Source organism: Hemicordylus capensis, chromosome 3, assembly GCF_027244095.1.
Source record: "Hemicordylus capensis ecotype Gifberg chromosome 3, rHemCap1.1.pri, whole genome shotgun sequence".
Lineage (NCBI taxonomy): Eukaryota > Metazoa > Chordata > Lepidosauria > Squamata > Cordylidae > Hemicordylus > Hemicordylus capensis.
The window spans coordinates 148,098,355-148,123,335 of NC_069659.1; the positions used below are offsets into that span (position 1 = coordinate 148,098,355).

At 43.7% G+C, this 24,981-nt stretch overlaps 1 protein-coding gene across 7 annotated transcripts in view; it reads left to right on the forward strand.

Moving 5' to 3' along the window:
* Positions 1–24,981, forward strand: part of NALCN (sodium leak channel, non-selective) — a 378,362-nt gene that overhangs the window by 98,444 nt on the left and 254,937 nt on the right. Inside the window, exon 1 of one of the 7 annotated variants that reach the window (XM_053305990.1) lies at positions 24,710–24,836. The exons of the other annotated variants lie outside the window; for them this stretch is intronic. The gene's annotated coding sequence lies outside the window, so the exon portion shown is untranslated. Of the gene's footprint in view, positions 1–24,709; positions 24,837–24,981 lie in introns of those variants that run through there. 7 annotated transcript variants of the gene reach the window in all.

The following is a 24,981-nucleotide window of genomic DNA, read 5'->3' on the forward strand; positions in this document are numbered from 1 at the left end:
ACCAATGAATCTAAACAATATTCCTAAAAAATAAACTTAGTACCCCACTGCCTTGCAGGTGGGTGGGAGTGTAATTGGCACATGGCAGTTGACAGTTGGCACTGTCCAATGACAGTCAAAATGAACAGAAGAAATGAAGTTGTGCAATCAATCTTCATAGGGATTCATTATGAGGAAAGGTTATACACCAAAGAAACCAAACCCTTGAAAAATAGTGACCGCACATTTTGCTCCATAACTCCACTTCTACAAGGGCTAGAGCTTAGCTTTGTTATTATTATTAAATTAAAGCTGGGGTTCCATTTTAGGGTTAGGCTAGTGTGATTTTGAATCCCCATTATTTCCTATGGCGGAAATATACAAAAATCAGTTAAAACAAAAAAAAAAAACCACATTAAAAATCAACCAAGTGCCCTACTGCCTTGAAACCTGGGTGGTAGGTGGCACCCATGGGTAGGGATGTGTGAAACATTTCGGGTACAGAACGATCTGTACCCGAAACAGTGAATTTCGGGTGATTCGGATCCGAACCGAATCACCCCCAAATAACTCCGAATAATTTTGGATCCGAAACAAATCACCCCTGTTTCGGATCCAAAATATTCGGATGTTTCGGACCTCCATTTTTGTGGCCTTCTTTCCCCCACCCCTCCATTTTGAGCAATGACGTCTATTTGAATTTCCCACCTTTTTGCCTCCAATTGACTTCAATGCAAAAAGGTATGATGTGGCGTCTGCTCGAATTTCGGATCCCAGGGGCAAAATAGTGAGGTGGGGTAGTAGTGCCTAATGGGTGGAGGCTACCACCCCAATTGCAGAGTGATTGGGCAGAGGGCTGATTTTTGGTGAATTGTTGAAGTTTACGCGTCTTTAAGGTTTCCCCCCATTAGGTATAATGGAGGGTGTATCGCTTCACGTCGGGGGGAAAGGGTGTGGATTCTATGATAGCAAATGAGATTTTCAATGAGACACCATGAATCCACTCTAATTTGCTATCATAGAATCCACACTCAGAATACCTCAGAAACAACAGAACCCTGTATGCCATGGGTTAGAAACCCATGGGGGTGGTTGGCACCCTATGTGCACTACACCACCACTCTCTCTGGGCCACCCCAGCACCCCCCAAGTGCACTTATGGGGCTGCTGAAAGCTCCATTATATTATAACTTATGAGGAAAAACCTTAAAGACGCGTAAACTTCAACAATTAACCAAAAATTAGCCCTCTGCCCAAATCCTTTGAAAAAATTCAGGTAGCTTCCTTGCCCCTACCCGGCACTACAACCAGCCCCACACCGCTCTAGGCACCTTTCCCCCCGACATGAAGCGATACACCCTCCATTATACCTAATGGGGGGAAACATTAAATATGCGTAAAATTCAGAAATTCACCAAAAATCAGCCCTCTGCCCAATAACTCTGCAATTGGGGTGGTAGCCTCCACCCATTAGGCACTACCACCCCACCTCACTCTTTTGGCCCAGATCCCACGTTATGCCCCCAATCTGCCCCAAAGACACTAAAACCTCAAAAATTCACCAAAAACCAGCCCTTTGCCCAATCCCCCTGAAATTAGGGTGGTAGCCTCCACCCATTGGGCACTACCACGCCACCCCACTATTTTGCCCCTGGGACCCATTTTTTAATCCAAATCAATTCAGATTCGGATTAATTTGGATCCGAATTGAATCAGGGGTGATTCGGATGGGCCATATTCAGATACAAAACAGAACAGGGGTGTTTCGGTTCGGATCCGAATCGAAACACCAAAAATCCAAATTGCACACCCCTACCCATGGGGATCTACCCATCATCCAGATGTGGTGCCCCTATGATCTTTATAAGTTGTTTGAATCGACAACTTATATCAAACATATCAAATCCAACATATCAAATCCAAATTGAAACGGGTGATTCGAGGGGACAGATTTGGACATAAAACAAATCAGGGGTGATTTGATTTGGGCACAAATCCAATTAAAAAAATCAATTTGTGCACATCCATATCTCAGAATTATCTGTGCTGACTGGCAGTGGAGTCTCCAAGGTTTCAGGCAGGAGTCTCTCCCAACCCTTCCTGAAGATGCCAAGGATTGAACCTAAATGCTTATGCAAAACAGAGGGTCTACCACTGGGCTACACCCCCATACTTTATAAATGTAACATGTCGTTCTTAGAAACAGGTGCTTTCAAAATACATTTTTGTTTTAGAGTCATTTGTAGAAATGATTAAAAGATTGGACTTTTTGGAGAGTTCTGCTATTCTTACGACGACTTGAAAACAGACTAAGTGAGCCCAGCCCACTTTCGAACGGTTGTGTGCAGCACCGGGAGCCACTAGTGCTCCGCTCACCTCATTCCCCTAACTGTGAGTTGCTACGGCGCAGCTCCATGCTGCAGCAACTCACGAGGAGACCCCCAGCAGGGCAGCTACAGCAAGCTTCCTGGCATCAGGGTTCTCCTCAGGATGCCCCACACACTCAAGTGGGGCATTCTGGGACTTGTAGGGGCCAGGTGGCCCCTGATCCCTGCAGCCTCAACCAGTAATCTGTGACGGAGCCAGTAATCATGTGGGCAGCCAATCCAGCCACCCAGGGAGAAGGCTGCGATCATCTGTCGGGAGGTAAGCACATTCGGGCTTCCTCCTCGCAGAAAGGGGTAGCCTCCTGGAGCGATCGTGAGGATCGTTTCACTGGGTGGTTTTGAGAAGGACATGGAAATAGACAGGTTCATTACTGTTTGAGCCCATACTGGGAAACTGATGCCTTCATGAACCAACCCTGCATATTTTTAATATGGCTGATTGGCCCAATGTAATCGCCAAACACAGCATCTTTGATCCCACTGCCTTGTTTTATTTTTTTAGAACATGAATGCTCCTAAGAACATCATGGGATTCAGTAGCAGAGATCTTGTCACTGTACTGTCTCTTACTTTGACATAGCAACACTAATTGCTATACTTTTTTTTGATAAGGTTGAACATTTAATACTTCCATTAAAGAACATGGGCAGCAAGGTGGCTAAAAGTCATTTTAATAAAAGCTAATAAATTACTGGGTTTCATAACTTATTATGAAGTTACTTTACAAGACCGAAGGTACCACCCAAAGTTCCACCATATGTTCCAGCAAATATAAAACTGAAATTTTGGTAGTCTGGAAAGCTGGAAATTTTCAAAGCAGACCCCCAGAATTTTAATTGATTGCCATGTTGCTCCCAGAGCAACTGATGCCTGCATTAAACCAGGCACTCAGGTGAAACTAATGTGAATAGATTAGTACAGCTGCCTTGTAGTGACAGTCAAAGAAAACTCTGCAGCTGTTAAACAGCATTCAGTGGAACAGAAATTCCCTTGGCACTTCACACCATTTGGTGTTAACTTCACTAGATAAATAATAATATCTAAATTGGGAAATGCAAATTTTCAAAGAGTGTGGTCCTTTTTCTGGGCTGCTTTGTTATCAAACCTTTTGTATTGGCAACTTTGGTTACAAAAGTACTGCATCACAGAATTTGTGTTGCCAGATTGCAACTGAGAGATTTAGTCTCTGCCTTTAAGTTGAAGCAGCCATACCTTGCCCCATATGTTCTTCTCTGACTCTTTCTTCCATCACCTACTCTGTACCACACCTGGATTCTCACTTGCCTCAGCAGGGGAGGGAGGGTCAGAAAAACAGTACAGGGGAATGGGTGGGAGAATCCATGGCTATTTTACTTCCCTTCTCTGGATTTAAAGGTAAAAAGTGAATCTCCAGATTGTAACCTGGCACTCTGTGTAGATTCTGAATTCTGTGTGGATTTTTATTTCAGCATAAGTGAATAAATGTGTGCACAGAATAAATTGTATTACAGACCGTATTTTGAAAAAAGACATGGGCCTGGACTTCTTTATAGGGATCAGCCTGAAGAGTTTCACTTCCTCTTTGGAGCAGCTCTGAAAGGCTTTGGCTCCCTGGCGCCAAATCATTTTGGTGCAGGGTAAGAGGTTCCCTTAGGAGGAGGAGGGCAGGTCCTACCTGCCCGTCCTCCAAGCCCCTGCCGCGGTGCTGTTGCAATGGAAATATCTCTATGCAAGCAGCAGCTTGTGCCACTTGCTCTTTTAAAATGCTGTGCCGCAGCGATGGGATGCGTCCCTTGGCATCCCTTGCACAAGCATTGGCACATAAATGGCGTCGGCCAGCACGCTGTTGCTGGCCCCGCAAATGGCGGTGATGCATGCAGCAACACCATGTATGTGCCAATGCTGGGGGGTGTATCCCATCGTTGTGGCGTGGTGTTTTTAAGGAGCAGTGGTACAAGCTGCTGCTTGCATGGAGGTATTTCCATTGCAGCTGTGCTGCGGCGGGGGCTTAGAAGGACAGGCAGGTTGGATCTGCCCACCTCCTCTTAAGGGAACCCCTCGTCGCCTTTGGATGTGCACCGAAGCAATTTAGTGCACATCCTGTGTGTGTGTGTGTGTCTGTGTGCCTGGGTGTATGTATATGAAATCATTAAAACGAATCTTAAAATTCTACATAATCCTTTATTTAAAAACTTCTATTTCAGTTTGTACCAGTAAACATATGTTTTACAAAACCTGTAATTGCTTTGCTGTGTCTACTAGATTTTTCTGTATGCTTGATTGTGTACTTTTAATCTAAAAATGCTGAACAGAGCCGTTTCTATTTACTGTGCTCTATGTGCTGTATAACTATAAGCACATACAAAAATGCTGATTACATAGCCTGAAAAATTGTGAGTTACCACTGTTTCTTTAAAATTGCTATACTTTGTCATTGTTTGTAAAATAAATGGCTCCTTGTCAGAACACCCTGGTGGTAAGATATTATAGCTATCTTTGTTACTTACTGATTTCACAACTGGAATATTGGCATTGCAGGGTAGCTTAGCCTGTTCAATAGTTTTTAGAGTAATGAGTTACTTTTATCAGTCACTGTAGGTCAAGCAAGCAAGATTTTTAAACACAGATGTTTGTTATTTGCAAGGTGACCAGAGGCAAAGGAGGTCAGGGCTTCTGTATTGATAATGACCTGATCAGAAGTGAGCTGATCATACTTGCTCGGTTGTCTCCACTGAGTCATGCATCTGTAGTTTTCCAATTGAAGAAAGGAAACAAATTTGTGGGTCCAAATTATTGTGGGCCCAAATTTGTGGGCCTTATTAGTCAGCAGTATTGAAACTTGAAAGAAGATTTATCCCTGGAGGGATCTGAAGCGACTCAGCCAGCCAGCTAATGGTTATTGGCAGTCTGAATGTCCACACCTTCTGTAACATTGCTTGAAGGAAGATAGGTGAAAACACGTAGAAGTGTGATTTCCCCCCCCCCCAAACCCAGCCAAGAGAACGTCATAAATAAAAGTTCCACCTCACTTTCTGGTTGCCCTAGCTATTCCTCTGAAATGCTGGAAGAGGAGAGGGAGACGAAAATGGAATGTAGGGTATACTTGGCTTTCCATTTTCACAAACGACCCAGGCTCTAGCGAATGGCAGCAACCGGCTGGCAGCAAACATGGGTCTGGGACCGCCAGCTGTTACTTCTCCACTGCAGAGTGGAAGGATGAAGGTGATTTGCAAGGAAGAGAGGGCAGAGGTGTTCGGCCTTTCCTCCACTGCTTTCCCCCAACCTCTCCCTGGCTATTTTTCTTGCCTCTGTGGTTTCCAGGTGGATGTTTGTCACATCAGATGGGAAACAGTGGCTATTTGGGGTGAGCTATTTGGGGGGACCCCCCACAAATCCTCATCGTGGTGGGCAGGTGTTCCTGGGAGGGATGAGCAAAGTATGCTGGGAGGTATACTCCCAGTAGGGTCACCCAAAGCACAAAGGCCATCCCAGCTGCCCAGCTAAAGCAAGCAGGCACCTATATTGGGCAGCAGTGATATAGGAAGGTGCTGGAGGTGGACAAACGCTTCAGTGACGACGACAAATACATCATTTCATACTGCACAGGAGAAAGCAATGGTACCACTCCTGTATTTTACCAAGAAAACCACATGGATAGACAAAATACAATGATTGTCAATGTAGTGCCGGATGATGGGCCCCTCAGGTCTGATGGTACTCAACATGCTACTGAGGAAGAGCTGAGGATTTCTCAGAGTACCGATGATGTTTAGACTAAAGCCTTTTGGATGTCTAGTGGCTGATGTTGCCGTGCGGGAAAAGAAAATCTGAAGCTCCAAAGACAGAATTATAATGGGAATGTGGAACGTAAGAAGCATGAATATGGGAAAGCTCGACACAGTGAAAGATGAAATGAATTGACTACAGATTGACATCTTGGGCATCAGTGAATTAAAATGGATTGGAATGGGACACTTTTAGTCAGGAAATCATACCATTTACTACTCAGGACGTGAGAAGCAAAGAAGGAACGGTGTTGCTTTCATAGGAAGGTTATAGCAATGACCCCTGCTAACTTGGCAAAGAGGCACCTTTTAATGTGGTGATTCTCTTTATTTAGCAGGGGGAGAGTAACTGGCCCTATTCACCCCCAGCACAATACCTCCAGTGACTGTTGCTGGTGTCTATCTTGTGTTTCTTTTTAGACTGTGAGCCTTTTGGGGACAGGGATCCATCTTATTTATGTATTATTTCTCTGTGTAAACCACCTTGAGCCATTTTTGGAAGGGCGGTATAGAAATCGAATAAATAAATAAATAATAAAATAGATAAGTATTGATAATGAAGACACTGAAGTGGTGGATGGCTTCTGCCTTTTAGGATTGACCATAAACAGTAAAGGATCCAGCAGTCAAGATATACGCCGCATGCTAGCACTTGGTAGGATTGCAATGAAGGCCTTGGAAAGGGTATTTAGATGCTGTGACATGTCTACACCTACAAAGATTAGAATCGTTTGGACAATGTTTTTTCCATGTCACTCTCTGGATGCGAAAGTTGGACTTTGAAGAAGCAAGATAGAAAAAGCATTGATGCTTTTGAACTTTGGTGCTGGAGAAGACTTTTGAGGATACTGTGGGCAGTCAGGAAAACAAACAAATGGATCATAGAACAAATCAAACCAAAATTTTCACTCAAGGCACAAATGACCAGGCTCAAACTATCATACTTTGGACACATTATGGAAGATCAAGCTCCCTTGGAAGTCCATAATGCTGGGAAGAGTTGAAGGAAAGAGAAGAAGAGGACAACCAGCAGTAAGGTGGATGTACTCGATTATGACAGCAATGAATGCACCACTGAGAGACCTGAAAGGCCAAGTTGAAAACACATCATCCTGGAGTGAATCTATCTATGTGGTTGCTAAGAGTTGACACTGACTTGAAGGCACTTAATCAATCAATCAATCATTTGGGGGGAAAGCAGTGGGAAAAGATGAGCAAACCTTTGTACATAGTTAGGACCACAAATGGACTTTGTGCCTTTTGTTTGGAAACTGTGGGGCAAGCTTTTCAAGTCTGTGTTTTGCAGTGGTCATTTCTGTCATCCATTTGACCAGACAACTCTTAAAAATGGCAAGCACAGCAATTAGGGGAAGAAACATACAAGCAGCCGCACAAATAGAAGCTCATTAAAGTCATCAGTATTAATGAAGATAAAGAGGGAAAACAACCCAAAATGCTGCCCTGAACAGAAACCGTTCTGTTCTAAACAATTGTCTCATAGTCAAAAAACCAAGTTAGAGTTACTGTATATATTTCTGAAGACAGTTTTTGCTGTGCATTGATGAGCTGTGGAAGGAGGAGGTGTTTCCTGGCACTCATGGCTATAGACTTGGAGTTCCCAGGGCTGTCCTTAGGGCATTGAAAGAAGGGCAACTGCCCCAGGCCTCGCTCTTTTAACTCCCATTAGAATTAACTGAAAGTGGCCCCTGCACTGGCTGATTTGCCCCAGGCCCTGCACCCACCAGGGCTCTCTAAGGACAGCTCTGGGAGTTTCTGAGGTTGGATATCAATTTAATTTTCCCTAAGTGCTCCCTTCTGATTTTTCCCATCAGAAATCAGACAAAAGACATTGCCTGGAGAGTTCTATATCAGGTGGTACAGAAATACGATAAATAAATCTTTATGATGATTTAGACTTGATGATGATAAGAAAAAATTATGAAGAGAGGAAAAAGAGAAATCTCACTTGGAGTTCTGAATAAGAGATACAAATTAATAACACTTTCAGGAAAACTTTGAATGATAAATTAAGATGATCAGACCTTTGAGTCATTATTATTAAAAATAAGGTCAATTTAAGAAGCATTAAAGGTTATGGAGGTTATAATCTCTCTACTGTAAAAAAAGTTATAAAGGATAACCAGAATTTCCCCATATTTACCACTGGAACCAGTGTGGATCCAGGGCAATCTCCTCATGGTGTCAGGGCTGGCTCCAGGTGTCAGGGAACTCTTGTCAAACTAAGCTTTCTGGGCTCCTTTCTATTTGGGTAGGCCTGAACAGGTTCTGCCATCACCACATAAGTGTCTTCATTGACCAGCAGTTGGCCCTTTGTAAGGCATTGGGCAACTGTGCATCGATGCCAACCTCTGATGCTGACCTTGCATGGGAGTAAGAAAGCCTACGTACCATGATTATCTAACCTTTTTATTCCATTAATTATTTAAATTAATTTTTATTAATTTGTTAATACAAATTAATAAATTTGTAGTTTTATTAACTACAAATTACAATATAATATATTTGACTCTCCTAAAAAGAGGCCATAATATAGATAAACATTTCCAATTATTCTGACCAATTTATTCCTTTACTTGGTCATTCACCCCTCTAGTGAATATTGGTAAATATCAAAAGTACCAGTATTGGATCTACTTGGTGAACAAAGTCCAGCTTCTGTGGTCAGATGTGATGGGCTTGTGTATCTTAGGTTTGATACATTTCCTGGTTTTGCAACATTAACATGGATGAATCATCCATTCTAACTCGAAAATTTCCCTGATATGCTGCAGTGCAGGTTGCCCTGATATGCTCCTGTTTCTCATTGCATTAAAATCATTGTCATATAGGAAGCCCCCTCCCACCACCACAATTAATTTATTAGTGTTGCCAAGTTGTGCGGCTTGTGCAGGGTTGCAAAGCCTAGTAATGCAAGAGGCCCTACTGTTCTTGGGGTTTCTCAGCAGTGCCCATGAAAAGGGCCCAGAGTCATTTCTCAATAATTTTCTGCTTTGTTGACAATCCTGCTTCCATTCTGGTATCCCACTGAAGTCTCATTATTATTCTGCAGCATCTTCAGTCCTTTACCTTCATACTTAGTTATTACTTTCCCAGAGGAAGAGCACCTCCTTTTCCAGGTGAGGTTGAGGAAACCAGGTATGATGACTCCCATTGGGGTCGTGGAGGAGGATTCCTCAGATGAAGACCCAGAGCAGGGGGAGGAGGTTGAAACTCCGGTCAACTCAGCAGAGCCATTGCTGACAGGCCTGCAGGCCCCTCTGCCTCCTTTCCTCCCTCCTCCTGATGAAGCCTCTGAGGCCACTGAAGTCGAGGTGCCTGCCCCAGATTCCTGACAGCGACGTTTGGCCAGAGTACAGGCTCAAAGGGAGGAACGCTGCAGGTCAGAAAGGCTGGCCCGAAGGAATAGGTCTGAACTGGCTGCATCTCCTTGACAAGGCCCAGCTGCTGAGATGGGCAGGACTTTCAGCACACTGCCTATTTAGAGCAGCCTGAAAGCTGGGTCTGCTGGAAACTATGTCCGTGGTGATCAGCCCTTGACCTGGAAATCTGGACCTGTTTGTTGCAACTGACGACGATTCGTGTTCATCCCTGATCCTGACGACTGTGGAATCTCCTGGTACTGACGTCTTGCAATGTTTTGTGACTATGCTTTGTCTCTGTTCCGGTCTGTCGGCTCTCCCTTCCCCTCTGAAAAGAGTGTTTCCGCAGCTGCTGGGCAGTCGGCCAAGGCAGGCCATTACACCAGGGGCTATTGGGAGATATAGAGCCCTTTCTCACAATCAGTGAGAAGGGCTTGAGGGCACATGGGGAGGAGGGCTGCTAAAACCTACCTCCCCTGCAGACTATCGTTGGGTCTGTGCTGGGCAGGCAGATCTTGTGCCCAGATGGACACTGGCTTTTCCCACCAGCGTGGAGGGTCAGGGACACATCCCAGCCCCCGGAAATCCCATAATGCACTTTGCAACTGCACAGTGTATTTTGGGGATCCTCATGGCACTGGCTAGGAGGCTGTCCTTTGGCGCCAGCACACAATCATTTAGCCCGGGTTAAGGGCACACTTGCACCCTTAACTTTCGTTAATGGGCAGGCCTCTCTGGCAGGTTTGCCACTGAGGTGCTGCCGGCAGCCACGCGGCTGCTGGCAATTCTTACATGTAGCCAAGCCGGATCTTGGCTGCCTTAGCTCAGTCTTGGCTGTGCATGAGAACAGCCTCATAAGCTAGGCTAATTACAGCAGAAAATCATCATCCGCATTGGTCAAGTGAGATAAGTAAGCTGTGCCTAGGAGTTGGGTTTTGTGAATGTCCTCTTCTCAGACCCCCAAACCTCTCTTTATCTCTCTTTCAGTCCTTTCACCTTAGAGCTCCAGCTCTAGCCCACCCTTTTACTCAGTTTTAGACATTACACTGCTGAACTCTGCGAGTTACATCCAATTCATTTGGTTGCTTAGAGATTTCATTAAGTGCTTGTTACATGATACAATTTGCTGGTGGTTGTTTTTTTTAACTTTGAAAATTACCATTGCCATGAAATACAGAAATAACCATGTGATCAAGTGCAGCAGCTGCCTTGCCAGCCAGTTTTGTAGTACAAGCAAGGCCAATACCATTATAAAACATGGAAGGGGGGCTATCCTTGCACTGGATGAGGGAAAGTAAGTAGCTGTGCAATCTTAAAGGTCTGGACAGTAAAGAGAGCCTACTGCACCCTTCCTGTCAGTTGAAAGATAATGGGGGTGAAAATGCACCCCATCACTCACACATACACACACACCACATGCCTGTGCCTATAGCTCCTGTGGATCAGGGAAGTGTTGCTTGGTCAGGCAGCTGCTAGAGAAGGAGGATGCAGCAAATGAATTTATAACAGAACAAAAATCAGCCAACACATTGAGACCCAGCGTGGTGTAGTGGTTAGAGTGCTGGACTAGGACCGGGGAGACCCGAGTTCAAATCCCCATTCAGCCATGAAAGTAGCTGGGTGACTCTGGGCCAGTCACTTCTCTCTCAGCCTAACCTACTTCACAGGGTTGTTGTGAAAGAGAAACTCAAGTATGTAGTACACCGCTCTGGGCTCCTTGGAGGAAGAGCGGGATATAAATGTAATAATGATGATGATGATGATGATGATGATGCTTTCAGTGGCATTCAGCTGCATAGGAGCATAAACCAAGTTCAAAGGGAGGGATTGAGCCAGGGCTATTGTGACTTGTTCATTGAAAGAGGACCAAATGACTCAAGAACTGAAGATGGGCATGAATTGAAGGCAGAAAGTGCAAAGCCCAAGGAGTGGCAGAATTGACAGAGGAGAGAAGTGAGGGCAACTACTTTGAAGGAAGCTACTGAAGATCATGGAGGGAGCAAAGAACAGAGAGGAGATGCTGCCACACTTGCTCATATACCTGTACGTTATACACGTACAGGTATATACTTATTATATACTTATGCCTTTGGACTGACTTGTGGGAATTTAGCTCAGAACTAAATTTTCAAATGTGCATAACAATTGGACTGTAGTCTGGATTCAGGCAAATACTAATGTTACCAATGTTCATGTACCCCAGAGGAGCATACATTTATCTACATGTTATTGATAAAGCAGAGGTACAATACAAGCAATGGTATTTGGCAAGCTCAATACTGTGGCAGTGAACGCAGCTCCCAGAAACTAGATCCGGAGGGACTAAAGGCTCCAATAGCCCAGTGGCTAGTGGGCGTTGGAATGTGGACAGCAATATGAAGGAAAGAGAGATTAAAGAATAGGGGCTAAAGCACATTTTCCCCATCTCCATCTGCTATCTCGTGCGTGATGCCAAAAAGGATGACTTCCCACCACAAAATTAAATGACTTTTTAAATGGCTTTTGAAAACACACCTGTTTCATCAGGCTTTTAACTTATGATGTTTTATTTATGGTAATTTCAATCTGTTTTATATGATTCTTGGTTTTTAGTCATTTGTTTAAATTGTAAACTACCCTGAGATTTTATAAAGGCTGGTATAGAAATAAATAAATGTGGGGCAGAGGTGTTGCCAGAGTAAGAGCAAGCTGACGTTGTGGTAAGGTCTGCTTATAGCTAGCACAGTGGAGCATTGGAATTCTCAGGCAGTCAGAAGGGGGTGTGTGTGAGCCTGCTTGGTTTGCGGTGGGGGGGGTCAATGGGTTCAGGGTCGGACTGGACTGGCCCTGGCCAGTCCATGTTTGAGCTGAACTGGGCCTGATTCGAACTGAGCCGGCTCAGAGCTATAATGGTAAATGGGAATCCGGTGAGGATTCCCCTTTACCTGTCCTGGCAAGGCAGGGAGCGGAAAGGGAGGGAAAATGCACTAACAAGTACAAACTGCAGCGGCCACAGGGGGGTGATGGCAGCTCCCACCACCACCACCCTGAGTAGCCCAGGTGGGTTTGTGCCTCTGCGCAGGCATGGAGGTCACTAAGATGATGATGATGATAAAATAAATAAATAAATTTATTCGATTTCTATACCACCCTTCCAAAAATGGCTCAGGGCGGTTTACACAGAGAAATAAATAAGATGGATCCCTGTCTTCAAAAGGCTCACAATCTAAAAGAAACATAAGACACAAGCAACAGTCACTGGAGGTACTGTGCTGGGGGTGGATAGGGCATGCGTGGAGGCCATTTTAGTTACATCCACACCTGCGCAGAGGCACAAACCAGGCCAAAACTGGCCCATGCTACTCAGGGGGAGGCCGGTGGGGGGAGCCTTCCCATCCCCCCCCATGACTACCACTGCAGCTTGTACTTGTAAGTCCAGATTTGAGCCAAACCATCAAATCCATTTTTTCACACACCCCTAGCAATCAGGTGCAGGACCCAGCCTCAAGGTTTCTCTAGGGTTTCACTCATTAGTCTAGGGGCTGTTAGTCTTTTGGACACAGGGATGGTTACTGGCAAGCCCACACAGAAAGTAACCCTAGGACTCTGGGTTCAAAAAGTGTCCAAGGTAGTCCCTTGCACAAGCCTGCTGTGGGAAGACCTGCATTTAATGCTCAAGGATAGTGATGTCAGCTCACTATCTGGACCCATGGTCCAGTGTTCAGATCAGTGAAGAAAGGGTGTGTGCAAAGGGTACTTGGCTGGGTAGGCTCTGGGGCAGCAAGACACAGCTTGTGCTACTGGACTCCTATGACAACAACAACACTTCCCAGGAATCTTCAGCATATTTGTCTGGGGATCAGAACATTTTCTAAAGTTCTGAACTCTGCAAAATCCCAAAGGCAGGAAAATGTTACCTTTCAGGGTGGGCAAAGGGACCAGTCCTGAGGAGGGTGTGTGTACAGCAATAGCTATTCAGGAGAAAACTAGAACTAAAGGGCTCTGTTTTGTCAAATCTCCCTAACTGACTTGGGATTTCATTTTGATTGCATTGCAGAGTGCTTTAAAGCTCTCCAGCCTCAATCCTTTTGCTGTGTCAGTGCACATGAGGGTGGGGAGTGGGAGTGTGGCAGCTTTTGCACTGGTTCAGTCTTTACATGACACTGCTGCTTGATCGAAGCAGAAGCCAGTTTACTTTTAGCACCAAGTGCCTGTCTCTGGGCTCTATTTCCATTGCTTTCTGTAGAAAGGAGTTTCCAAGGAGTGGGTGCAGGGAAGAGGCTGGCTGCTGACAGAGTGTCTGCAATGCTGAAGGGCAGAAGATGATTGTTGGTCAAAGGGAATTATTCAGTGGAAAGACAGTGCAGTTCTTAGTAAAGACAAGAACAAGAAATTGCTGAAGGCAATGAATGTGGGATCCAGTCTGGAGCAAATGGTCAAGTGAGAAGACACAGCAGGAAATTGGGTCAGAGGAGTTATCAGCATGAATGTTGAAATCACCAAGGAGCAAGATGGGAATGTTTTGAGAGAGGAAGAAAGTGAACCAAAGCATCAAGGTCTGAAATGGAAACGGGGAGGAGAGTCTTTAAAAGCACTGGAAATGCAGCACAAAACCGAACATGGAAGAGAGAGAAGGAAAATGTATTGTGAGTGGTTCACGTGATGTACAAGGCAACACCGGCATTCCCAATTGGCCAGCACTGCCACCCACAGGCAAGTCAGCTCCAGTGGTTTTGCACAAGGGCACAGTTTCTCAGCTACTTACAACAGTGCAGCCACACTTGCACGTTGCTACTTTCATTGGAAACAATGGAAGTAGTGTAACACAATTGTGGGTGTGCTTTTTAAAGTAGTTGTGCGAGAGCATTTTTATACAATTCCACCAGGGCTGACTTACACACATGCGGCACGGCTGGCTGATCGCGCACGCTGGTGTTTCCTTGTGCATCATGTGGATTAGTCTATTATCAGACAGTTCCAGTAAGACAATATAGCTTTACCTAATAAAAGCAGCAATCATAGAATAATGAAAGCAATGTTTTTCCAAGTGAAGAGGTTTTTCCTTTCCTAACGTGAGTGTATGTTTGGAGGAGGCAAGGTATGACTAGATTTAGGTTTACCATATTATTAGGTGGTTTAGTGTCTTTATCTCACATTGCTTGTATATTGTGGAGAAAAGTACCAAAATTTATTATACGTTCCTTGGAATCATGTCTGGGTGCTTTCCAGATGCAACTTACAATTGCTTTGCTATGTATAGGCTTGGTGTGCATTGTAAGATCTGCATTTTGACACTATCTTGCATACAGGAAGAGTAGAGCGCCATTCACACAGCCACAGCCTGTATTCAGATTTTACCTTGTCGTTTCAGGTTTAAAACGTTGTATGTGTGAGAGAAAATAGTAGCTGATCTTTTTTTTGTTTTGAGAACAGTTTACAGGCTTGCTAGGTTTCCTCAGCAGTAAACGACTTAGTTCAATGGGCTTCTTCCCAAGCAAGAGTGCATTGGACTGCAGAATTAGAAGTGTGACTTGCACAGAGGCAGAATATTTTCCGCTCTGTGCCTTTTAGAGGTGTGTGTGCGTGCGTGTGTGTGTGTTTGTGTGTTTCATGATTATTATTGTGTTTTATGATTGTTGTTGAGTCTGGGTGAGTAATTGAAACAACCCATCTGCTTCTTGGTCTAGGGAGACAGCTTGTGCATGTGTGCTGCTTTGATGCTCCCTTTCATTCTCTTGAGCAACAGTACCAGCGGTACCACCTTCGCTTGCAATCACTTTTATCTTTTTTAAGAGCCTGGTGCTCCTGCACAAATTCACCAAGGTGGGGAGAAAGGGAGGGAAAGCCGTAGCATCATCTGCCTCCGCCGCCTCTGCCTCCACTTCTCTCTCTCTCCCTCTCACTCATTCACTCTGCAGGAGGAAGTGGTGTAAAATCCTGTGGCTAACTAAAATGGCTTAAAAACATTAGGGTTAGCTGATGCCGACGGATTTTATACCATTTCCTCCCATGCAATCTGGAAAGCACCCTGGTCCAGGATACCTTTTTTTCAAAGTATTTAAATACAACCCCAATATCCAAGATAGCCAATAAGTCAATGTGGTGGGGGGAATGGCAAAATCTGTTTTTTAAACAGTTCAGTATCCTGCAGCATACAGAAAAGTGAATTTTTAATCTAGGTACTTTATATACAAATGATTATAACCCAAAATATTTAATATTTTACAGATTGCTTATATTTGCATTTCCAAATTAGTAGGCTTTCCCACACTTACAGTACAGTTGAAATAGTTTCCCCCCCACACACTTACAGCTGAAATAGTTTCCCTTGCAAGAACACTTGATCAACTTGCTATGTGCTTTAAAAATCTCTGGAATGATTCTCCAAATTGGCATCCATGATTTCTCCATCCTGATCCAACTAAAATCTAAAGAAGGAGCCAACTGCTGCAACATGGTGCTCATGACCCAAATTCCAGACTGAGAAGCTATCAACATGTTGAAACAGCTTCCTGACTGCGTGGTTATTTGCCCATAGACGGCTACTTATAAGAGGAGAAATCCATTCTGGCCACGTTCATGGAGCTGAGAGGCTTATTTTGTCCTATATAACAACAACTAATCTTTCTATGAATTGAAAGTGATGAGATTCCAATGCGTATTTTGCTTGGAAGTAAGTTCCATGGAACAAAATGGGACTTCTGAATAAACATTGTATTTCTTTTTCCTGTTTATACCAATTCAGTAGTCTAGGTGGTTTACAATCATGCACCGGATCAGTTTGTATGTATAGCTCTTCAAAGAGATGTATAGCTTTGTATGTATAGCTCTTCAAAGTCCAGTACAGGAGGACCTTGATATTCACGGGGATTCCATTCCGTGTTTGTACCGTGCAACCCCTGCTAACTTGGCAAAGAGGCACCTTTTAACGTGGTGATTCTCTTTATTTAGCAGGGGGAGAGTAACTGGCCCTATTCACCCCCAGCACAATGACTGCTGCTGATGTCTATCTTATATTTCTTTTTAGATTGTGAGCCCTATGGGGACAGGGATACATCTTATTTATTTATTATTTCTCTGTGTAAATGACCCTGATCCATTTTTGGAAGGGCAGTATAGAAATCGAATGAATGGATGATATGGAAACCGTGAATATCAAGGCATTGAGTCAATGGGAAATTGGTTCCTGGTTAGGTTCTTGGTTGCCGGGAAAGTGAGAAAAAATGCTGATTTGGGGCCAATGGGGGGGGTGCGGGGGAAGCTCCTTACCATGCTTTGCTTTCCCCCCTGCATTGTGCTATACTCCGAGAATGCCTCCAAATCGGCTGAAAATCACAATTTTTTGTTTTTAAAATGGGAGCCATTTTGTGGCTCTGAGAAACAATATGGGAGCCGGAAATAATCTCTGTGGTCATTCCAGCCACCTCCAACCCACAGATACACGAGGTCAACATGGTTTTTAGGGGCGTGGAGAGTGGGAGGTTCGTATGCCAAGGTCGGGTGTCTTTTACCTGACCATGGATAGGCACATCCGCAGATAATGAATCCGCAGATAACAAGGTCCTCCTGTATGTAAATATCTGTGAAATATCTTCATATGACTACCAAGCCTGACAGGTTGCCTTTTTACCTTAACCATGAAAGAGAGTGTTGCATCACAGCCAAGACACTCACAAGGTTCTTGGCTTTGGTTTCCCACAGTTGGACATACACACTATTGATGTGGTAAATGCAGACATTCCTACACGTCCAAAGATGTCTACCCGGACGTCTGTCAGGGATTGATCAAACAGGATCGATCCAACATGTAATCTTCCAACAAGAAAGACTGGACATTTGTAGCACCAGAACCCAAAGCATGACAGACATGATCCACAACCCCTCCACAGACTTTTTTGTAGTGACATCTCTGGAATTCCCTACCCTTGAGGATCCAACAGTATGTGTGGAGTATCAACGCCTATAGAAAAGAATTCTCTGTGGGAAAGCTTCTGTTATGTTAAACTCCAGAGTGAACTTTGAAACATATTTTGTTTAAAGTGCATTGCTTATGTACTATTTACAAAGATTAGGCCCTCTATCAGAGACAGAGAGAAACTGTAACTGGAGAAGAACTGAATTTGTTGCTTGTGGGGGATTTACGATTGTTAAAGGGGCCCCGGCACAGTTGTTATCACTCACCCTGGAAAGGTTACTGTTGGTCTAAAGAGACTGAAAAAGCAGCTGGGGGTTGTAAGGCAGCTGAGAGCTGACAGAAGAATGAAACTAAAGGCAAGATAAAGGGGTGGAAGGAAGTGAGTGATGAAGGAAGGAAGAGAGAAAGAGGGAAGGAAGAGGAAGAGAGGGAGGAATTAAGATAGGAAGAGAAGAAGAGAGAGAGAGAGCATGGAAGGGAGGAAGGAGGGGAGGAAGAGAGAGAAGGAAGGAAATATAAGAAGAAGCTGTTTAAAAAGATAGTCTTTTGAGGCAGTCTTCAAAGGAACTTCCAGGGTAGAGGGAGAGACAGCCACTGTCTTTCTGAACTGCCTGAGCCTGCTTTAAGCCTTGGTGGAAACTAGGGTTGAGTGTATCCCATTTCAGAAGTTTAAAAATCATGAAACTTTGTGTTCGGTATTCTTCTCTATCTTCTGTGTGAGGATCAATCTTAAATATGTTAAGACCCTTTGGTGTTTCATCCACAACCCCTCTTAATATTGTGTGAAATTGCTCTTTTCACTAATATGGATATTGGGGTATTGATAACCTCTATTGGACTGTGTGTTGTTAACTGAAAGAACTATGCACTTAAGGTACTAGGGATGAAAGAGACCTCACAAAATACTATCATAGTGTTGTAAGAGTGACCATTTATTCCACTAGGAATCTAGGAATGATCTTGCATATTCAGCCTTTATGCTCCTTTCCCACAAAACATGGAAAGAACAGGTTCTGGTCTAAGCAGCTAGGGATATTAAGCATGCTTACAGTCTTACAACAACATTTTGTGGGGTCTCTTTGACTCATAGCACTTTCATTTTCCCATGCAATCCAATAGGGGGTGTCGATCCCCCCAGTATCCATATTAATAGAAAGGGCGCTTATAGACATTATTGTGAGACATTATTATGAGAAGGAGATGGATAAAGCACCACAGGGCCTTATCCACGTCAAGAAATAAATAAAATAAAATAAAAATAAAAATAAATAAATAAAATAAAATAAAATAAATCAAAATCAAAAATCGAATAATAAATAAGATTGCTTCTCACCAGGAATAGGTGTAGGACTTTGAAGTCAGCAAGGTGTGCACTGATAAGACACCTGCAAAGAAGAGCCTGTCCATAGAAGGGACAACCTATATCTGACAGAGACCTCACAAGCTAGAAGAACATCATAGTTTGTTAGTGTTCTCTAGGGGAGGAATTTTGGTCTAGGGGAATTTGGCTAAAGGTTTCAATTCAGTGAGTGACTTAGTGCAGGTCTGCACCTACCCTTATGAACAGTACATTTCAAAGCATATAAAATAAATTTAGTATCTATTCTGCAATCTGTAAATTGTTTAGTTCTGACCTAAGGAGTATTTTTCTAATAAAATACACACACACACACACACACACACACACACGTATATTGTAACTTTGGTTGGTCCCCATATTGGTTCATATAGTAAAGGGAAGGTTGGAGTATTCAGTTACAGGGGTAAAAGAACAGTGGTGAGAATAGATCACACCATAGGCCCCTACATTCATGACATTTAAATGGGCCTTTAAGACCTACCTGTTTAGGTTGTATTTCTGCTTCCTATGTTCTTTTTAAATGTAAGCTGCTTTATATAAAGTGTTTTTAGAAAAGCAATGTACAAATATTTTAAATAATTGTAATCAGGAGGAAGACAATAGCAAGACTTGGGCCACTGAGCTTTTGAACCCATTATATTACACACTCCAGTAGCTTTGCCAGGTTAACTTTATTTGCTCAGCCTGAGGCAGCTACAACCATGGAAAGAGGATAGAAAAACTCCTGCTTGTTCAGTGAGTCATGAACGAGGTTAATCTACTGATCTGTTTGTCCTGATGATTTTCTGTGCACAGCTGGATTGAGTCTTCCAAACTATCCAAAATATGCATGGCACAGAGAGTCCACTCTCTTGGCAAGTTGTAATTCCTTGTCCATCTAGGGTACAAAAATCTTATTTTCATAGTCATCAGATGTTAATGTGCCAACAGTGTATGAATAATGACAGCACTCTCCAGCACTTTCTGGTCATTTTGTATTTGCTTTGGATTGTGAGCTCCTAAAAAGAGCAATGGAAGATTTTGAAAGTACTATACTATGTGTGTTGTTTTCAGTGATTTGTCTGGAAATCTTGGTGCTGCTTTTTACTTTAATGTCTAGATTTGCAAAGTGAATCAACAATGGACTCAGCAGAGTTCCATCTGTCAGGTATTGCTAAGTCTGGGAAGTCCTCCAGGAATGGGATTCCCATGCTTTCCCATAGTCTGAGAAACCATGTTTCTGACGATGGGGACTGAGTGCCCTTTCTTATGCTGAAGAGTGGGTGGGTTTTTTTGTAGGGGGGTTATCTGGGTCATCATCAGGAAAATACTCTGCTTCAGCAGTCTGCCTAGCTCTGGGTGATAGATCATTCAGTGTCTGAAAGCATTGGGGATTTCAGTAAATCCACCTGCACAACCAGAGCCATTAAAATCTTTTTTTCTTTGCTCATGAGCTTGATCACTTTTGATTGCAGATAATTTGTTTCTGGTCGTACTAACAGAGCTCAGTGATGCTGCTTCTTAGATTTCTCCTTGATTGCATTGGGTATTGATTTCTTATCTCTGACAGGTATACACCTTGTATAATATACATAGTATAGCAAATAGCATAGCTGTCAGTTTCTCCAAGTTTTTATCATATGCTTTTACTTTTGAATGTGCTCTGATGAAAATTAGAATGTGCGTGTTGTATTGTCAGGCATGTGCCAAGATCCTGAAAGTGCATTTTTGTTTTGCATGTCATCCCTCCTAATTTGTCATGGACACCTCAGGAAGCATTCTGATATGCATGATGACATTGCAAGGAGAATAACTTAGGGGACATGAAAATGCCTTTCTTTTGACTTCCTTTAGAAATGAGACTGCAGCTCCAGAGTTTACCACTGCTGAAATTGTGAGGGCTGTTGTCCAGTCTGATCCTTTCAAAATAACTCCCAATCACTGTTCCCTCTAACAGGGATTCCCAGATGTTGTTCACTACAGCTCCTAGCATCCCAAGCTGCAGTGGCCTTTGGCTGGGAATGATGGGAGTTGTAGTCAACAACATTTGGGAATCCCTGTTAGAGGGAACACTACTCCCACTCTCTGCTGTAGGGCTATCTCAGTATGCAAGTCACTCAGTATAAGCTCATGAGTTTCTGGCTGTTTCCAGTGTACAAACTTCCCTAACGCAAACAGATTGGTTCAGAGTTCTTATTAGGATTTGTGCTTGGTTCAGAGTGGTTACTAGGAGTTGTGTTGAGCAGAGAAATTCAATTTGGGTTTACAAATTTCAGTTGCCCTATAACTTACATGCCATGTTTACTCATAGCGAGTATCAGATTTCTCACTGAATAAAAGTCAGAATGCATTTAAAGTTAGAGGGACTTTGGCAAGAATAATACCAAGCATATTTTTTAGCTGCAGGTAGAGAAAAACATTTTTGACGGAAGGTATCATCTTGGTCAAGACATTCAGAGAGCTTCTTTGAATGTTATGTTATTTATTATTCATTTAACATATTTTTATAAAAACAACATTAAAACATTAGTTAAAAACAGAAAAAAGAAATTTAAAACACAACAAGGGCATTTTAAAATCTTATCTCTGGGCCCACAACAACCTTGCTACGCCCCTGCCCAGAGACAAGCCTGGGACCAACAGAGTCACACTTCCTCTGTCAATTCCCAGTTGAAGATCATCCATCAGGCCGACCAAGGGTCTCTAACCCATAGCCAGCCCGGAAGCCAGTTTGAAATGGGTCTAGAGAATCAGTTTTCTCCAAGACTGTCTGGAGCTGGGAGGCCACCACCCTCTCAATTACCTTGCTCAACCACGGAAGGTTGGAGACAGGCCTGTAGTTACTCAGCTCTGAGGGATCCAAGGTAGGCTTCTTTAGAAGCGGTCTGCCTCCTTAAGACTAGGAGGCATCCTACCTTCCCTCAGAGATGTATTTATAATTTCTACCAGGCCTTCTACAACAACCACCCTGCCAGACAGTATAAGCCATGTCGGGCAAGGGTCAAGAGAACAGGTGGTAGGTTGCACCATACCAATCAGCTTGTCCACATCCTCAGGAGTCACAAAGTGGAACTGATCCAACCTAACCACACAAGAGGAGTCACTGGATTCCTCCACATCAGACACTGAAGTAATTGTGGAGACAGAGTCTTAAGTCGGCCCAAATACAAAAGAATTTTTCCACAAAGAATTCATTAAACACATCACAGTGGGTAATCGATGATTCCAGATTCTGATTCAAGGGAGGAGGGGCACATACTAGCCCTCTCACAACCCTGGACAACCCTGCCAGATGTGAACTTGCGGATGCAATACGGGCAGAAAAGAATCGCTTCTTTGCTGCATGTATCACCTGAGCATAGGTCTTCAAATGAGCCCTATGTTGCAATCTTTTGGATTCAAGCTGAGTCTTTCTCCGCTTGCGCGCCAATCGTCTACCTCGCCACTTCAGCCCCCGTAGCTCTTCCATATACCAAGGAGCCAGTTTTGAAGCGGGTCAGAGAGGATGCTTAGGAGCAATCATGTCTACTGCCCCAGTGAGTTTGCTGTTCCAATTTTCCAGCAGGGCATCAACAGGTTCACCAGCAGAGCCAACACTAAATCCCTCCCAGGCTTCTTGAAATCCTGTTGGATCCAATAACCTTCTCGGGTGGACCATCCTAATAGGTCCCTCGCACCTGCAAAGGTAGGAAGTGATTGCAAGTCCAACCTTAACCAGCTGGTGGTCCGTCCATGACAATGGGGACATGACAGGATTCCCCACCCACGGAACACCACCCTGATCAGAGTGAAAGACCAAATCAAGTGTGTGACCAGCAATGTGTGTCGGCCCCGAGACCAATTGGGATAGGCCCATAGTCGTCATGGCCGCTATGAACTCATGAGCCACCCTGGACAAATCAGTCCCAAAGTGAACATTGATGTCCCCCAGCACCACAAGCCTGGGGGATTCCAACACCAAGTCAGAGACCAAGTCTGTCACCTCATTTAGGGACTCCGTTGAGCAGCAGGGCGATCGGTACACCAACAGAAGTCCCAGATCTATCCCTGGTCCCCTGGGGTGACCCCCTTTGGTGTCCCCCCCTTCGGTGGAGACCCTTTCGGTGGCAGGCCTGCTGCCACTGGCAGAACCCTATAATACCCTCAGCAGGCAACTCTAGGCAGATGGAATGCAGGAAACTGCCAAGTCACCCTCCTCCCCGGGCCCCAATCCTGCAAGGCCTCACCTCAGCACAGCAGCCAGTCCTGAGGGGCTGATAACAGATGGGGGCAGCAGGAGAAGCAAACAGGCAGGCACCCAGTCTCTCACCCTGGGGTCTTCCTAGGAGCAGATGTTGTCTCTCCTCTTCTCTCCAGGAGTTGACACTGATTCACCAGCACACTTTACTGGTTTATAAACCTTAATGTTATTGTCAGGGTGTATCTAGGGTGGGGCAGGCAGGGCACGTGCCCCGGGCGCCACTTGAAGGGGGGTGCCATTTTTAAAAATTATTATTTTTTAAATAAATGGCCAACAAAAACAAAATGGCCACTGCATATGCTCAAATGGCCTCTGTGAGGCCCTAGGCCATGCCAGGTCTTGCAGAGGCCATATGAGCATGCATGGTGGCCATTTTGTTTCCAGATGCCATTTTTTTGAAATTTTTTTTTAAAAAATGGCCACTGCACATGCTCAAATGGTCCCGGTGAGGCCCTAGAGGCCAGCGGGGGAGGGGGAATCTTTGCAGACACCCCCCACGGCCTTTAGGAAGCTCCCCATAGAGGCAACAGGTTAAAAAATTTAAAAATTTAATATAAGTCACTATACACATATTCAGATTGGCACTATGTACAGAGAATCAGGGCTTGTGAATACTGAGCTGAAGCTTATGAGCTAGGATTGTATTCATTTGCTCTTACTTTGCTTCTTATGATAAGTTAGTTAAATGTGATGTCAATAATATTAAAGGTGAGTTTGTCTTTGAATCAGTGTGAAATCCTTAGTATTAAGGCGCACTGGGAGTTTCCTGCTCTCTTTCTCTCATTTGAACTGACTTTCTGAAATACTACAATATATTCCAAGCAGTGACACAGTTTACTCTGCATATCCTTTATTTTCAGAGTATCTGGGAAAAGTCAAATTCTCCATTTATTTTTAAAACTTATGTAATAGTGATGCTACAATGCATAGTAGAGAATTAGACAGGCACTTCTGTTTAGTTTTCCAAGTATACCTCCACAGAGTATTTGGGTATTTCATGATCCCCAGCATACTGAAATTCGTAGTTTTCCAGCATTTTTTGGTCTGGCTACGTCCACTGCTAAATAGTTTTTGAAATATTAAAAGATTAACGAGCTTGACTTGTATTTTTGAGCTGATATTATGGTAAAGTTATCTGAAAAATGGGTGTCAGATGTTTGGACAGGGGGTGCAATTTCAGTGCTTGCCCTAGGCGCTATTTTCCCTAGATACGCCTCTGGTTATTGTCTTTTAATGAAAAGTATAATAAAATTTCTGCCATTTTTCTAGCGAGTAATTAAACCTCATTGTAAATCAGAGTTTACAGCTAGGTCCTTTACAGTGCTGCCATCTAACACCCCCCCCCCCCATGCTGTGCTATATGTCTAACGGTTGCATAAGCAAATTCAGCCGCTAAGACTTTTCAACAGATAAGACTGGCTTGGAGATGCAATGATGGGAGAAGTGTTATCTGTTGAATTTCCTTATGTCATTCAACTGTTAAAAGCATGGGAGCCCTCTCAGAAAGAAATATGCTGGTAATTCCAGAAAGTCACCTTACTCAGCAAGTCCTATGGGTCAACTCTCACTTGTTTAACACTCAGCAGCTGAGATGCAAGTCTCTAAAGGAGGAAATAGGAACTTGCAAAGCCTGGCTATAGCCAGCACACAATTCCCTGCACTTCCTCTGTGTAGAAATAAACTTCTGACTCTGCCCAGAGACAACCAATCAGATCACTTTGATACATTCCCTCCAAACCCCAGCAGCAACACAGCTTTTTACCTCAGCTTGTCAATCAGAGGCTGCAACCCTTTAACCCCTGCAGAGCTTTACAGAACTCAGAAGGAGCATAGCACAACCCAATACAAAGAAGGTAATTTTTAAAACATAAAGAGAAGTATCTGCTTCTCTTCTAAATGCTGGATTTTTAGAAAGGAAACACGTGGATAATCTCCTTGTTTTGAAAAGATGGTTAAGAAAGCACAATTGGAATGTTCTGGATGCCAAATTTGTTTCAG